This window comes from Calidris pugnax, unplaced genomic scaffold (assembly GCF_001431845.1).
Source record: "Calidris pugnax isolate Ruff unplaced genomic scaffold, ASM143184v1 scaffold15, whole genome shotgun sequence".
Lineage (NCBI taxonomy): Eukaryota > Metazoa > Chordata > Aves > Charadriiformes > Scolopacidae > Calidris > Calidris pugnax.
Window position 1 is genome coordinate 9,106,148 of NW_015090774.1, and position 14,847 is coordinate 9,120,994.

At 38.8% G+C, this 14,847-nt stretch overlaps 1 protein-coding gene across 1 annotated transcript in view; it reads left to right on the top strand.

Annotated features, from left to right (window-relative positions):
- Positions 1-1,077: 1,077 nt before the first annotated feature.
- Positions 1,078-14,847, top strand: part of CCSER1 (coiled-coil serine rich protein 1) — a 690,045-nt gene continuing 676,275 nt past the window's right edge. Inside the window, exons 1-2 of the mRNA XM_014943378.1 lie at positions 1,078-1,132; positions 2,749-2,823. The gene's annotated coding sequence lies outside the window, so the exon portion shown is untranslated. The remainder of the gene's footprint in view (positions 1,133-2,748; positions 2,824-14,847) is intronic.

Below are 14,847 nucleotides of genomic sequence, written 5' to 3' on the forward strand. Positions count from 1 at the left end.
AATACTCTTTGCCTATATGTTTTGGTAGTGCAAATCATTGCTTCTGAAAATACATTTCTTCTAGTGCATTTCTAGATTCAGTTTTTGTCTCTGTGTTTGCTTCTTTCACTTGTTTTCAGGCCTCTTTTCTGCTCCTTCTTTGATGTGCCATCTTCATGTGATCTCTTCAAATATTTTAGTGTGAAAATAGCAGCTCTCAAGTGATTTACTGATTTTTGTTTAGTACAGGAAGATTTAGATTCGGTGAGAGTACAGCAGTATTCAACAGGTTCCTCATCTGTATGTTACTTGTGACATAGTTTAAACCTTGTAATTTGAAGCAGAACCTGTGAAGTAATGACGTCTGTGCAGATGTCACCTTCCAGTGCTGTTAACCTGTCATTGTTACCGTGCCAGCAAAATCTCAGACCCCAAGAAGGATGGAGTTACCTGGTACAGCCAGAATGTGGTAGGGGGGCTGTGCTGTGCTCAGGTGGTAATGGCAGCTTCTGCCCCCTCTGACAGTAACCAAATACACCAGCGTGTTGTGCTTTGTTCTGCGTGCTAGGTAGTAGCTCCAAATTCCTCAGTGTCTTCTAGCTGTATTTAGTGCAGTGACTACACTGGGAGTGTATTTCTGAACAGTCCTGACTTATTTATTAATTTGTTTCAAGTGTTCTGGTTTTGTTTGTTTGTTTGGGGTTTTTTTTTTGTTTGTTTGTTTGTTTTTTTATATGACTGGTGAGGAGAGATGAGAACAAGAGTGAAGTTTTGCTATTGATTCTTGGAGAAGTTTTGGTTATTTAAGCCAGTGGCAGAGCTGCTACTGATTTGAATGGAAGCCTTGGTGACTGTTTTAACAGGTTTTACAACTTCAAAATGTGTAGGCTGGATTCTTGATGACCAACTGAACATATTGCGGCACAAGTAATATGAAAATAGAGTAGCAGTCCTGCCAAAAATAAGATTGCCTTTAATTTTCTTTATTAATTGTCACCATACTTATTACTTTAGTCTGTGCAAGAAAAAAAGTATTTATCCTGCTGTTAACACAGAAGCTTTAAATGAGAATTTAGTCTACATATGGAAAAGATGAAACTGCTAACAAGATAATTTCATTTGCAGTAATCAGAAATATTAATGAACTGCTTTGGTAAGCAAATTCTTCTAATGACATTAATATTTTTTCTTCTTATTGCTGAAGGGGGGGTAACTGGTGGAAAATGGTTATAGTGAACATATGTGGCGTTCCCCTTGCTTATTTAAATAAAGTGATGTTGCAAGTTGATGTACCTTCTTTCAGGCTCACAGACCTCTCAAATACCTTGAGATCAGATCGTGCCTTCAGCTGTGAGTGCAAGGTATCACTTGCGCTTAAAATGAGAAAGTCGCTATAGATTAATAAACATCAATACATATTAACTTCTTGACATTTAAAGCAAGTACTGTTGGGATACACAGCGTGAGTAGGAAACAGCATTTACTGATGGATATCATACAATACAAACGTTAGTTTCGGTATGCAAACAGAAGTGCAAAGGTTGTGGTATAATCCCTTGTTGCGTGACTACTTGGCTATTTGGAAAAAAATGCATGTAGTATGTGAAAGCACACCTGTACAGCTTCCAGGGGCACTCTGCAAAAGCATTCTGATTGCTCCATGTGCCTTCCTTCTGGTAGAGGTTAATGAGCTGCCCAGAATCCTGGGGTGTGAGAGCCATGTAGGTATCTTCTATTCTCTTTCGGTTTTGCTGTTTCCCAGCGTAAAAGTAGATGTGGTATAAGGGATGTGATGTGCAAAGGCGAGGGCAGGCTCTGCCCTCACTGTGAGTAATAAAATAATGTGGTTGTGTTTTGTGTGAATTCTCTAGTGTTTTGTAGCTATAGTTAGTGCAGTGAATATACTGAGAGGAGAAAATTCAAGCATCCTAATTTGTTAGTGTTTTGAACCCATTTTTTAAATGTAGCAGCTATAAGCTCTAAGAAATGTTGGCCCTGTAAGCCAGTAGCAAAACGGTTACTGATTTTAATGAGGCCTTGGTTATACCCTTAAATAATACCTCTAGTGTCTCTCAGTTTGCTTTGTACGGCATTTATTTTTGTCAAGGACTGATTTTTCAAAAGTTAACCAGTGTATACTTTTTTCATGTTTTGTTACATCATTGAATTCTTAGAACCTCTAGAACCTTAGGTTATAAAAATTTTTTTTACAAGGAGTTGAGAGTCCAGAGGAATAGGAATTTCAGAACATTGGAGCCACTGCAGATGCAATTGCTGTAAGTTCAGTGTGTCTGAAAACAAACTGTTCTGTACCTATGGACGTGTTCTATACTAACGGTAGTTATGCAAGGACACAGTATCAGGTGGGAAACAAGGCATTAAGAGGTTTTGCAAAGTCCAGCTGGAGCAGAGGTTAAAAAGACCAGGGAAGTTAAAATGATTGCTTGGATTTAACTATTCAGAAGTTGATGAATAATGGTAAAGAAGAGGGAAGAATATAAGATTTAGAAAAAACGTATTTCAAAATAAAATTGAGAAGAGAGTTGCAGAAACACATGTATGTGGTAGATGAGGGGGAAGTAAAAGGAATCTAGAGAAATTAGTTTGTCAGCTGTTAAGAGTTGACACCACAAATGGCTTCTTTTTTATCTGCTAATCTTTATTTTACAGCTATTAAACTCTGGGGCATCTGCTGAGATGGGGGAAGAAAAACATGTAGAGGAGAGTTGGTGGGGAATGAAAGAAAAATCAGCTGTTTTGTTCTCCCAGCTCTGTGCCTTTGTTCTACTCTGCCACAAAAAGGCTGTTAGAAGAAATTCGGGGATTAGTCACATTAGTCACAAGGTAATCTCTATCCTCTCTAAGCTCTCATCTTAACATCCTGATCTTGGTCAAATATGTTTTTGGTGGCTGACTGTCTGCGGCAGAGCCTCGGCAAATTTCACACCGGGCTTTAGTACTTGCTCATGGCCCTTAATAAGGGAGTAATGTACAATTGCCTGTCAATGACAGGTTTTGTTATAGATTAAACCTTTAACAGGCAGAAACCGAAACAGAAGCTACAAGGCTGTTTTAGACTGTCAGATCTGCAGCTCTGATACACTTGTGTATATTTTTAATATACAGAAAAGTCAGTTTGAACTTTTTTCGTTTAGTGTTTGGCATGAGCTAAGAGCATGCAAACAGCCACTTCATGTGGCATCGCTGAAGGCCTAATTACTTGATAATGCATCTGATCTTCTTTGTCAAGAGACGCATATCATTTATACCTATAATAGTTTCAAATTAAGAGTGTTAGCTGATGAAGAAGACTAGGGCATTAATAAGACTTGAATGAAGTTTTTAGCTGACCCATCCTGTGAGTTGCTTGCAGGGATACGTAATATTCCCTAGACACCCTAGGGATCAATTTTCTGGGGCAAATACTGCATACGTACATATATAATACCTTCTGACTTTCACAAAGAATATTTGTAAGCTGGGGTGCTTTCATTTGAAAGCTGTTCTCTGTTCTAGATGTGAAAGAGTGAATGGTTTAGAAAAAAGGATTTATTTCATTTATTTGCTCTACTACAGTAAAATCCAAACATAAATTCACAGCTTTTAAAATCTACTCTCAGATCTCTAAAGACTTAATAACCGGGGGAGGGAAAGGGAGAAAATAATAAACCAAAAAAAATTCTAGTCATCCTGGTTTTAAGGAGTTTAATATGTTGTGGGCAAGATGTTTCTGAAAAATGTATAGTAGCAATACACAAGTTATTTGTTTAAACACAAGTTACTTGTATAAACACAAGCCCTAGTTTAAGTGGGCCTCAGGATGAGACTATTCATTGAAGAAGGTAAGCAAGAAGTTACTGTTGGAAAAGGGTGTGAGAATTTGAGAGTTTCTGTCTGTTTTCTCATGCTTTCATTTGTATTTAATTGACATCCTACAGTGTAGCTTTTTTATTATGCTTCTATATGCTTTGAAAATAGACAATGGAAAAAAAGAGGTATATATAAAGGAAACAATTCTCTACTGACCTAAAAGATTCTTTTTTCCTTATAGTTTGCATTGCCTAGGACAATGCATGTGACTTCCAAAATGCTGAAGTTGAACACCAGAGAAATTGTAAAACACTTACACAGCACTATATCTTTATGCAGCATTTTCTAAATACAGACTAAGTCCTTGTCATGAAGAGTTTGTATAGTTAAAATAAAACAAGACTTGACATGACACAGAACAGCTTGAGAGATGCATAAGAGCTATTGGTGGGGAACTGTGAGGAACTGAACAACTGTTTCAAATCAAGGATTTGAAAAGACTGGCAGGGTGGGCCATCTTCCCTATTAAAAAAAAAAAAAAAGAGTTTGAACTCCTTTTGTTGCCCAGGCGACAGTGAAGATGGCCCACCCCGCCAATTAAAAAAAAAAAAAAAAAAAAAGAAAAAAGAGTTTGAACTCCTTTTGTTGCCCAGGTTTTTGGTACTAGTTTCTAGAAATCACTATTTCTTTCTAATTTAGGTAGTAAAAACAGCTACTATATGAAATCTGTGGGGATTTTTTTTTAGTAATGAATGATGAAGAATGTACAAATTTCCACTTATGGGTCTAGATCCTCAGGTAGTGGTACAGTACTGCTGCCTTCTGTGGAGCCAAATGCACCTATTGGTTGTAGCTCCTGTTTGGCCTCGTATTTATCAGGCTGAGCAGTGACTGCAATGGCTGAGTGAAAGAAGGGTGGAGTAGGCAGGCAATGCCATAGCTTTTGAACTACAGTACCTTCAGCACCTCTCCCTTGGTACACAGTTGGTTCTCCTCTGTTCCTCTTGAAACTGGTTTTCTGGCCTGGAAGTCACAAAGGAAATTTGCAAAGCTTTGGTAAACTGTGTTGCTCAGAGAATAGGTGAAAATGCTATAGCATGAAAATAGCTTGTCCTGATTTCCTATGGAAACAATACTTGCTATCCTACTGTCCGGGTGTATTGTTTGTATATTAATCTTCTCCAGATAGTTTTGAACTTGTTGGTTGCCTTCAGCAATATTTGGCAAGAGAATGGAAATCTTAAAACTTGATTAAAATCTTAATAAGTTTTGAGAAATTGGAGCAGGGGGGAGAGAGAGAGACTAATAAAAATTCTTTGGCTGAGAGGAAAGCTGCCTGGTGAGCTCATTCTATGATCAGGATCAAAACCTCGAAGATGAGTCCTGTACGTGTCATGGCTGCTGGGAGCTTCTTAGACATTTAAATGAACTAACCACAACATGCAAATCCGTAGGTAATAGGCCTTGTTAGATCTGGTGCTCATAATGATATGTGAGAAAAAAGCCTGGGGAGTTTTCTGAAGTTTTTTTTTATTTTGTTTGCTTGTTGGTGGGGTTTTGTTGGGAATGGTCTTCCTCCCTCCCCCTGGGTTGTTATTATATCATCTTTTCCAAAAGCGTAAGGTGGAGCGCTCATTCAGGGCGTTGGACTGACGCCTGCCTGATGAGAATTGATTACTTTTTTTTTTAAGCCCGTATGCTTTACACCACCTGAAGATTTGGCTTTGTTTTTGGTTTTAATGCTTACCTACCTGAAGTCCTCAAGTAAACACGTTGCAGGTATGGAGCTTGTGTTAAACTTGGCTTTTGACTGAAAAGTAACAGGTATTTATTGTGTTTTTAAGTTAGTTGGATTTGCTGGATGTCTGTGAAAACCATCAGCAGAAGCGGAGAAGGCCAGACTTGACTTTTTTGTTGTGCGGTGTCAGAAAAGGATGGGGAAAGCCCAAACAAACCCTACTCTCGAGAAGGTGCAGAATAACTGGTTTTGCTTTGAACTAATGCACTGAAGTGTTTGGAAGAACAGAAGACGTGCCAACATAGTGAATTGCACATTGAACTGGCCACAGTGTAAGTAACCAAATGAAAGATCCCAGTTAGAGATGCCCAGCTGAAGATGGGAAACTAGTAAACTATGCTCGGTTGCCATTCAACATTCTCTCTGGAACCTCTGGTTTAAGGAGGTGTGTCAAAAGTAGACAAGTAGGAAAAAACTTGAGATAGAGGCGTCTGTTTTTGTGTACAATAGCAAAACACTTAGCAATTAGTAGTGAATACAAAATCCAAATATTTGTATTCAAATAGTATGCAATCCTACCAAAGTGTTTTAAGTGGTTTGTTGCCCCAGTAGAAAATGAGCTTAGAAGTAAAGCAAAGGGAGTCTTTGTGTCAAGAGAAGCTTAACAGACATATGGAACAGTAAGTTTCGGTACTTCAGTCTTTACGCTAAGATTTAGAAAGTGTATTACGTTTCTGAACTGCAGCTGATCACAGTTTATGGTGGAGAACATACAGAATAAATATTGAAGAGAGTGACTGTGAAAAGTAATGATATGGTTTGAGCGTTTGGCAGGGTAACAACAGCAAAAACCTCCTCATGTGGTTATTTATTTTGGAAAACAGTTTGGGCTAAAAAAAAAAAAAAAGAGTTTGAACTCCTTTTGTTGCCCAGGTTTTTGGTACTAGTTTCTAGAAATCACTATTTCTTTCTAATTTAGGTAGTAAAAACAGCTACTATATGAAATCTGTGGGGATTTTTTTTTAGTAATGAATGATGAAGAATGTACAAATTTCCACTTATGGGTCTAGATCCTCAGGTAGTGGTACAGTACTGCTGCCTTCTGTGGAGCCAAATGCACCTATTGGTTGTAGCTCCTGTTTGGCCTCGTATTTATCAGGCTGAGCAGTGACTGCAATGGCTGAGTGAAAGAAGGGTGGAGTAGGCAGGCAATGCCATAGCTTTTGAACTACAGTACCTTCAGCACCTCTCCCTTGGTACACAGTTGGTTCTCCTCTGTTCCTCTTGAAACTGGTTTTCTGGCCTGGAAGTCACAAAGGAAATTTGCAAAGCTTTGGTAAACTGTGTTGCTCAGAGAATAGGTGAAAATGCTATAGCATGAAAATAGCTTGTCCTGATTTCCTATGGAAACAATACTTGCTATCCTACTGTCCGGGTGTATTGTTTGTATATTAATCTTCTCCAGAATAGCATGAAAATAGCATGGAAACAATACTTGCTATCCTACTGTCCGGGTGTATTGTTTGTATATTAATCTTCTCCAGATAGTTTTGAACTTGTTGGTTGCCTTCAGCAATATTTGGCAAGAGAATGGAAATCTTAAAACTTGATTAAAATCTTAATAAGTTTTGAGAAATTGGAGCGGGGGGGGAGAGAGAGAGACTCATAAAAATTTTCTGGCTGAGAGGAAAGCTGCCTGGTGAGCTCATTCTATGATCAGGATCAAAACCTCGAAGATGAGTCCTGTACGTGTCATGGCTGCTGGGAGCTTCTTAGACATTTAAATGAACTAACCACAACATGCAAATCCGTAGGTAATAGGCCTTGTTAGATCTGGTGCTCATAATGATATGTGAGAAAAAAGCCTGGGGAGTTTTCTGAAGTTTTTTTTTATTTTGTTTGCTTGTTGGTGGGGTTTTGTTGGGAATGGTCTTCCTCCCTCCCCCTGGGTTGTTATTATATCATCTTTTCCAAAAGCGTAAGGTGGAGCGCTCATTCAGGGCGTTGGACTGACGCCTGCCTGATGAGAATTGATTACTTTTTTTTTTAAGCCCGTATGCTTTACACCACCTGAAGATTTGGCTTTGTTTTTGGTTTTAATGCTTACCTACCTGAAGTCCTCAAGTAAACACGTTGCAGGTATGGAGCTTGTGTTAAACTTGGCTTTTGACTGAAAAGTAACAGGTATTTATTGTGTTTTTAAGTTAGTTGGATTTGCTGGATGTCTGTGAAAACCATCAGCAGAAGCGGAGAAGGCCAGACTTGACTTTTTTGTTGTGCGGTGTCAGAAAAGGATGGGGAAAGCCCAAACAAACCCTACTCTCGAGAAGGTGCAGAATAACTGGTTTTGCTTTGAACTAATGCACTGAAGTGTTTGGAAGAACAGAAGACGTGCCAACATAGTGAATTGCACATTGAACTGGCCACAGTGTAAGTAACCAAATGAAAGATCCCAGTTAGAGATGCCCAGCTGAAGATGGGAAACTAGTAAACTATGCTCGGTTGCCATTCAACATTCTCTCTGGAACCTCTGGTTTAAGGAGGTGTGTCAAAAGTAGACAAGTAGGAAAAAACTTGAGATAGAGGCGTCTGTTTTTGTGTACAATAGCAAAACACTTAGCAATTAGTAGTGAATACAAAATCCAAATATTTGTATTCAAATAGTATGCAATCCTACCAAAGTGTTTTAAGTGGTTTGTTGCCCCAGTAGAAAATGAGCTTAGAAGTAAAGCAAAGGGAGTCTTTGTGTCAAGAGAAGCTTAACAGACATATGGAACAGTAAGTTTCGGTACTTCAGTCTTTACGCTAAGATTTAGAAAGTGTATTACGTTTCTGAACTGCAGCTGATCACAGTTTATGGTGGAGAACATACAGAATAAATATTGAAGAGAGTGACTGTGAAAAGTAATGATATGGTTTGAGCGTTTGGCAGGGTAACAACAGCAAAAACCTCCTCATGTGGTTATTTATTTTGGAAAACAGTTTGGGCAGGGCACTGTAGTGATCACTCAAGAGCATGTTTATATACAAAATGAACTTGGTTTGCTCTGTCAGACAGGTGTGCATTGCCTGTGAAACCATTTGCTGAACCTGTGTGCGGAAAATGCACCTGTTTATTTGGAATGAAAATTTCAGCCAAGATAAACTGGTATGCAGGGTACAACAAAGGGATTCAAGGGTGAAGCATCCTTGTTAAGCCGGGTTCCTGCTTCGGCACTGCCATGGTTTTGCCTTGTTCATGTTGGTTGCGCTTCAGTTGGTGCTGATTGCACTTTGGTTGTGCTCCGGTTACTGTATATGTGTATCAGAAAGAGCTTTTGTAATTTATCAATTATGAATGATTGTTATTCAGGAAAGTTGTTTCAAGGGCTACTTTATTATCTTGAATACCGCAGATCTATAATACTTAGGAGTTTACCAGAGGGATTTAATGAATCTGTGACAATAGAAACAATTACAAGGGTGGTGGAAAGAATCCTTGAATGTATTATTTTTATTTCCCTGGAGTTAATCTTCACATATCAAAGTAAATTAACCAGAATATGCTGCTTAGATGTCTTCTGGATTCCCAAGTCAAAAGCTATTATGAACAAACGTATTTCTCTTTGTTCCCTGTCGTACAATCCTTACTCAAAGTATGCTCCTATGAAGTCAATATAACTGAATAAAGTAATATTCTACATACCTTCGTTGTATTAAGGGAAAGACTCCACTCACTGCAATGTGTACAGGTGAAATTATTTTGCCATGAGATTTTTTTTTATTTTGCCATGAGATGCTTTGCCATGAGATTTTTTTTTTTTCTCTGTCAGCTAGATTTTTGCCATTATTTAATCAATGAATGAAAAATGCACAGGTGTTTTTCCTGTACTGAGTGTTAGGTCATAGCCTATCATATCATTCTGGGCAGATTTTTATAAAGGGTGCAATGTTTTGTCATGAATCTAGTTTTCAAAATCAATTGAAGACCCACGGAGACACGTGCTGTGCTTGAATGGAGTGTTTGTATGCCTCACTTCGTCGATTTAATGCCCTGAGGGTTTTCCTACTGAGTGACATTTGCTGGAGAGGTCAGATTTGATGGAAATTGGGATCGTATCCTGGCTGGAGGTGAACCAGAATATATTTCATATTTGTTTATTTGTCTAGGAATGGATACATACAGAGATGAATTTCAGTGTAATCCTCAAACTGTTTACTATGTTGTGCTAATCTCCACAGCTACATCTGATTACAAAAGGAAAAAAAAAGCCAGCAGTAAGCTTTAAAAGTTTCTGCCATCTGTCCTGGTGCTTACCCTTCTTTCGCTGTAAGGATGCATTGTGAGCAGCTTGACAGGCTCCCCGTGTATTACAGCCTGTTATGCTGGTTTTTTACCTTCTGTCTCTCTTTTGGGCTCTGTTCAAACGGAGCAGCGTGTGGGTCTTCTGTCTCACCAGAACAATGCGGATTCTCAGCTCCTTTGCTTCACTTGTTCAGCCTGGCAGCTTTGGATTTGGGACCTTCTTTTTATACTGTCTCCGAAACAACACCTCGCCCAGCGAAGTTGTCACAAGGAGCAGGTCTCCTAGGTCTATTCCAGCAGGAGGAACCGTGTGCTTTCCAGCTCATTCATCCTTAGGATCTCAGTGCTCACGGGCTGGTTTTACCCTGCACGCCTTGTTAGCTGCCTGCACCTCCAAATCCGTACCACGTAAACGACTGTACCCTTCAGCTAGCTTTCTGGATTGAGCTCATCCTTTATCCTCATCTGACACTTCGCTGTTTCTGTCTGTTGGGGAGATCTTGCTAGAGTTCAAACCGCAGGAGGAGGGGGTTGGTGGCATTTACTTCTAGCAAGACAACAGCTTTCTGGCAGCTCCTGGCCTACTTTATGGTGCGTATGAGTTAGTGTAGCTGAAAGGAATATGATTACTTGTGATTGCTGTGGAGGAACAGGCTGTTGTCTTTTGAAGAGCTGACTAAGGCACACATTTCACAACGGTGTTTTCCATGCCGAAGTACCTCATTCATCTAAATCACATTTTGTCAATGTCCTGAATGTAATAAACAATATGTCATTAAAGCTAGTCATGACCTCCATGGGCTTTTGAGAAAATACTATCATTACTGAAAAGCTGGGTTAATCTCTTCCTAAATCCATAAGTAATTCAGGCTGTTACTGTGGTTTCAGCACTCTTCCCTAGAAAGCACAGACCAGTCGAGTGATGGAGATCAAGAAAATAATCTATGGATACAAAATCTGAGAACTAATCCCTGTATTTTTAAATATTCAATTAATAATTTATTTAAAATATTTAAAATATCTTTAATATTTAAAGTGTATTTAAAACACCATTTCAGCAACTCTTGGCTTCTTTGGGTTTGTCTTTCTTATTTTTTTGGTTCGTGATAGAGGTTTCTGGTATGTTGTTATTTCACCCCCTTAGGCTGTTCTGAAATGAAGTATTAGTTAAAGATGTGAAATCGGTGATGTCACTGCTTGGGTACAGTAAGGCATAAATACCTAAAAGATTTTAAATTTTGTGGTGGAAATCCCTTAAAATGAAGTTGTGGGTTTAAGAGAGAAGGTTCTACTTAATTTGAATTATTCATACAACTTCATGGAAGGAATGAGTGCTCTCAGAAAATGTAATTAACAAGTTTTAAAGATTTTTTTGGTTTAGAGGATTTTTGCCTCCTCAGCATGTACTTTCTCTAGATCAGTTGTGGTGTGAAAAATACAGTGAAAATTAATATTGGTAAGGTGTCTTGTATGCATAAAATCTTTTATCTGTGTTTATTGATTGTCATTGGCTGCAACAAATGAAATTAGATGTAGCCTTTCTTTTTTAAAAAAGTAGTATTTTCAAATATGCTCTTTGTAAGTAAACTTGAAGTTTCACGCTGAAGGGTAAAAGTGAGAGTTTTCAAGCGTACAGGAATTCTGACATGAAATGATAGGAGATGGGAAGAACATTTTAGGGGGGCCAGTACCTGATGCTGTTCCTGGACATAGGGTTTTGCCCGTGCCTGAGGCAGGTGTGTGGGCTGGCTGCACTTCAGGAATGGCCACGCTAGATCAAAGTTCTGCGTTCACGAAGCGTCCTCAAATTAAAAATGTTTACGATTGTGGAAATTAAGAACTGAAAGCCTTCGCAAGAGCTAGTTATGTCCGCAGCGCCCAAGATGATGCAAATTGCATGAGCTGACAACCTTATTCTGTGAGCTAAGGGAATGCTGCTGATCTTCTTTTTGTTTTTTGATCTTTGATAATCCACTGTCCCACGAGGCCAAACAAGGGAGATCTTGTTTTCTATGTATCAAATGATGGCAACAGTTTCTTGGCAGCTGAATTAATTTCAGATTCTGTAACATGACTTCACATTAACATTAGATTTCTCATAGCTAATGGTATTTTAGCCTCTCAACTGTATTCACGGGAAGAAAAAAAATCCTCTCTCTGAGGTATTGGTGTTTTAAATCTCATCTCCCCTAATTTCTTACATAGCATGTGTGTGTCACGGTTTGACCCCTTAACAGGTAATGGTGTGAAAAGCACTGTGGCCGTGTCTAGCATCACTTATTTTCAAAAATCAGTTCTTAAACTTTCAGATTTTACATGAACAAAAGGGTTGTTAGTGTATACATAATAAGAGGAATTCAATTTCAAAGAGTGATCTGTGCTGCATAATAAGATGAACTCACTTGTACAGGGTTCATTTTAATAAGCTAAATGAAACATCGCATGAATAGGAAGCGAAGATTTAGGTCATCCTTAAACTACATTAGAAAAACACTGACTTACTGAAGTAGCGGGTAACCAATCCCCGTTTCATACAGGGGAGGAGGCTACAATACGTCTCTGCAGGGGGGAGTACTGAGCAGAACTAAAGGAGGTGTTTTTCCTGCTGTATATTTCATTAGTGAGACTGCTGCCTGGAAAGAGTCAGGTTGGTGTCTTACATGGAAAAAAATATGATATCAGCTTGTGGAGGGCTTAAAGAAAACGACAGAAGCTTATTCAAGAATCAGAAATTGTTTTATCTAGAGGGGTTAAACAAGGTCTGTTTGTTTGAGTTAACAGGAAACAAAAAATGAACTCGATAAATAGAAATATGGAAATGCAAGTGCAGTTAAGAGGAAGCTGCTTGAAATAGGGTGGTATTTAGTTATAGTGTAGTAGTTGGAAGTGCAAGAAGAGCTTCTATAAAATCTTGAATCTGAATGTGAAGGAACTTGTGTAGAGTGTTGTATAGGTGGTCTGAAGTGATGCTCACCTTGGTTGCTGCGTCCCTAAAATCTGAGAATAATAGTTACTCCTGGGATGCACACTTTCACATGATAAACTTTATTTTAAGACACTGTGATGGATGGATTAACAAAAGTGGTTCTTTTCAAAGAGTCCGCAGTACAGGCATCTTCTGTTTAACACTAAAATTTTTTTAGTATGGAAGCATTTTTCACTGCTCATGCTGATTATTCTGTCCATTAATTTTTTTTACAGCTTTGAGTAGGAAAATGATGTAGCCTTTTCCATCTTCATGTTCTTGCGCACTAGGACAGACTTAATAAGGAAGCTGATGGAGAGAGGTTAATTAATTTAATTGGTTTCCATGGGACTTAAAAAAAATAAATATGGATACAGTTCATTTTCTCACAGAAGGCTGTTTTCTGTAAATCTGTACTGTATATTGAATTAAATTTGGCTTAAAATCTGTTTGGAGGAACTTATTTTGATATGGCCTTAGGGCTAGGATGGCTCAGGTTTTGGGTGTACAAAGAGGGATCCAAGACCTGAAAAGTGCTTTCTTCCCTCCTTGGCAGAAAATGTCATCCCCCCAGGCCGTGGCAGAAGCGGCACCTATATCTTATGCCAGACTGTGTTCAAGAGGTGTTCAGCTGCTAGGCCTGCAATCGCTGCCTGAGCAGCTGTCCTGTGTCTTCTTCAGGTGATGGGCCAGATGGAAGTGTCCCGTGTGCCCAGTATGGCCCACAGGCTGTCCTCTGGATGGTCTGCCTGGGTAGCCCGTGTTCATAACCCTCATGCTAGGTTTCTCCTGCTAGTGTAAAGTTTTCTAAAAGCTTGCAATTCTGTTGTGCAAGCCTACATTTAAGGGCTTGTTTTCTTGAGAATGCGGAATGAAAAAGATGAGGCATTTTTCTAACTCGGAAATCAAGGGATTATGGATTTTGCCAACCAGAAACTTGCCTATCTTCCTCCCACCCCCAGCGATGACTGCAGCTGCTTTCTTTGCTTTCTGCTGGCCTTTTGCCTTTTATGTTGGTGGACGCGTGCAGTTCCAGTCACTCCCTATCCTACATTATGCTCTCTGTGCCAGGAGGAACCCTCAGAGACCATGGCTTAACTCTGCTTAGGCTTTGCTGTACAAGCCTGTTGTTAGACAAAGCTTCGCATTGAATTCACGTTTTCATTATGAAAACGTGCATCTAATTTGTTCTTTCAGCTAACTGAAATGAAAGATGGGTGGCATCTGTTTAATAAAGTCCATCATTATCTGGGGATTAAAGGGGGAAATGTTTATACTTTCTTCTATCTTAGTGTATTGGCTCAATATCTCTATAGGGGTTTGATGCTGACCTGGAGTTTTATAATACACTTTATTCAGTCAGTACATGGCTTGAAACTGTTATGAACAGATTTCCATATTGACATTTTCTTGGACTCTAGTGGATATCTAAATACCTTACCCATAAATTTGAACCCACAGAAAGTGTAAGTGAACTTAACCAGTCTTTTGTCTGAGCTGTCCAGTGCAAAGACCCTAATTTAACCAGGTTTCTCTCATTTTTTTCCACTGTGATTCTCTCTTACAATAAAATACTTTGTAATTTTAGAAATTTAGTGTATGCTATTTTTTATTTCTTTCTGGGAAATGGTACTTCTCCAAAGAAGTCTTTGTGCCAAGAGTTATATTCAAACACATCAACATTTCAAGAGGAAAATGAACTGAAAAAGTTTGTAGGTAGTTGAGGCGTACTGCATGTTGGCTGTCACTTTGCTGCAGCTGGAATCTTCAGAAGATTGTTGTGGTAGCACTTCATGGGGTGAGGTGTATGGAGGACATATGGCATGTTTCTTGGCTGACTATGAACTTCTGACATTCTTGTGTATAGCATAGGCTTAATGCTTAATTAATATAGGTTTTGTGTGTGTGTATATATATGAGAGAGTTGATTTTATACTACGATATCATAGAGTAGTGTCATAAGACATAATTAGGCAAGCTATAATTAAACTACTACTGAGTTGTATAGTTTAGGATGATACATTATTTCCTTTTGGATTGAGGCCATTTCTTTCATGTGGTTTCCATGTC